Source organism: Cryptomeria japonica, chromosome 5 (assembly GCF_030272615.1).
Source record: "Cryptomeria japonica chromosome 5, Sugi_1.0, whole genome shotgun sequence".
NCBI lineage: Eukaryota > Viridiplantae > Streptophyta > Pinopsida > Cupressales > Cupressaceae > Cryptomeria > Cryptomeria japonica.
Window position 1 is genome coordinate 697,897,097 of NC_081409.1, and position 2,904 is coordinate 697,900,000.

Consider the following 2,904-nt stretch of genomic DNA (forward strand, 5'->3'; position numbering starts at 1 on the left):
TATTTATTATTATACCCCTTTTAATGCAAGCATTTTTTTTGAGCACATATTAAGTTAGATTTGAAACAGTAGATTATAGATGGATTATTTTAAATATTATTTATATTTCGCACAGGTTTGTACAATTTCCATTAAAATTTAGCAATATTCAATGTTGTTTAATTTTAATTAATGTAGTGTTATAATTTCTTATGTCTAGTTCTCACATATTTAGTAGTTCAAGGGTTATGTTTTAAAGATCACAAGATAATGTGACAAACAAGGGTTTCTAATGAAACATATGGAATTCATAAACTGTCTTCCCCACCTCCTTTAACAATGAAATTGAGTTCTAGTTTCAAGTTTTGTGTTTCTTTACCACTCATTTTGTTTATTTATATGAATAGATGGTTAAATTGTTTATAGGTATCCCTGCTTTCATAGATATGGAACATAAAGCAGTTGAAAATATGTTCAATGATGCATTGTTGGCTTTGATCTTATTAATTTGTCTATCTTAAACTTGGTTGTTTAGAAATTAATTGTTTGATTTTTCAAAGTTATTGATTTTTATTAAGATTTTAGCATCTTCTAATAAATATTTTACATTGGCAATGAAAAAACAAGGATACCAAGACCTAAAAGGGTTTCAAAGACAATTTTTTTTTGTCAAAACCTTTATGGGTGCAATTCTATTTCCTTCATATAATCACACATGTGATCATGTGTACCTTATCCAAGCTTAAGTTGTACTTATTTTAAGCTAACTCTTTTTTAAGAGGACCATTGCATGTCATATTTAAATGTAAGTCTTAGATCACTTATCAATTAGATAATGCCATTACATCTTAGAGAAAATTAGATCACAGTGGATATTTCTCTAGGCATGTTACATCTTGTGTACCTTTGGTATTTTCAAACTCTTTACATGTAAATTAAAAAGTGTTTTGACCAAGGCTAAATGAAGCTCAAAACTTGATTCCTAGCATAGTAGACTCCAAAAAATGCTAATTGACACTATCCTAATGTCAAAACATATATCATGTTATAAGAACACAAGTTCTAGAGGCAGACATTATCATAAAGAAATCATGGTAAAAAAGATAGAATCATCCAAGACGAAGAGATAATCACATTTTCTCATTTAATAGTATTGTAGAAAATAGGCACCATCTTCCTTATGCATAAAAATAACATGCATAATTTATTTCATTTAGGTAAGAGCAAGTTGTAAAGCTAGAAGTTAGATGCAATCTAAAGGCTCTATGGCTAGGGGAACTTTTGAGAAAGCAACAATCTAAGCCTACTTTGATTGAAAATAAAATTAATTAAAATGTCAAAAATATTGATTTTTTAAACATATAATTGCTAAGTAGTTCTTTGCAAGAAATAAACAAATAATTTCTTAAACTTTGTTTAATCTACTTGTAACCTTCTCAACTTTTTGAAAAGTATAAAAAAAAACACTAATGATTGAATGACATGAATATAACTTGGCTGTAAGCATTTAGTACAAAGTATATAAATAAATTCAACAGAATGTTCCTTACAAAACTTACAAGAGGTAGTTTGTGTTCTTCTCTGACACCCTGTGCTCCAGCCTCCGACCCTCTTCGCCGGCCCCGGGACCCGCCGGCACCGACTCCCCGACCCTGCGTTCTCTAGCGGTCCCCAGCTCCCCGACCACCGCTCGGCCTCTCGCCGCTGCCTGCAGCCCCCAGCCTCCACCTCCTTGCGGCCCCAACCACTGCCTGCAACCCCCAGCCTCCGCCTTCCTGCGGCCCCCAGCTCCTTGGCCGCTGCCCGACACGGCCTCCCTGCCGCCGGCTTCCACCACCTGGCCTGACCCTCTTCGCTGCCCGACCACCTAGCTCCGCTCTGCCTAGCCCCCAGGGAGGCTCTGCCCTGCTACCGGGGCACCACTAGGCTACCACCAGAGCGCCACCGGAGTGCCGCTCCCTGGCCTCCTCTGCCCAAACAAGCCACCAGACCTCTCTTTTGGCATTTTTCAGGGGGGGTTTGGTTTTTTGGCTCTATCTTGGGCATACAGAGTCATTTTTTCAAAAATGAATAGGCGTCGAAAAGATGGTTCCAAGGCCGACCTCATGGTGTTGGTAATTTTTTCCAATTTTGCTATTTGACTGTGTTTTTTTCCAGTCAAAGTGAGGTCTAATTTTTGCACTCCGGGAGCCATAGAATGAGCATCCGACCTCCGTTTTTCAAAAATTTTATATTTTTGGAAAGCGTGTGCTATGTAATTTCTAGCCATCTAAGTTTTATTTCTAGATTCTTCTCCATACATATTTTATTCAGTTTTTTGCTTTTCAGCACTCTGGTGGATATCATGGTTGTTTCAGGACCTGGGATCTCTTCTCTGAGTAGGGTGTCTCTATTTTGGTTCACATTTCTTTTTCTAGTCTTCTTATCATTGTAGCTTGTATTTATGCAAACACACTAAGATAAAGTGCCATCATGCATTGTTTACTTGGAATCTTGCATATCTTGTGTCTTGTTGTACATGCACTATTGATCAAGTGCCATGAGGGGGTTGATGTTTGCCTGTTGTTTGCCATCTTACTTTGTCCAGTGAGTGTTCCTTTGATGACATTCACCTCATGATGATGTGTCTCAGCACCTTTGATGTTCTTGGTTCTTCGTCATGTAGTTTTTTTGGCCATCTTTTTCAGTGTTCCTGTCCCTCTCCCACTTCTGCATTATGGGGAGGTTTATCCTATTGGTTCTACTGCTTCCGTGGTTCGATTGATCAGCTCTTCAAGCTTTGGTTTCTCATGCCATCTATATCTTTGATTTTAGTTGTTTTTTGCCTTGTTTGCCTCCTGATTCAAGTAGTGTCATTTGAGGGCACTCATGCAGATTACAGTCTTCTCTACCTGGTCATGTTCTATTTCAGTGGAGGTTCTTCAT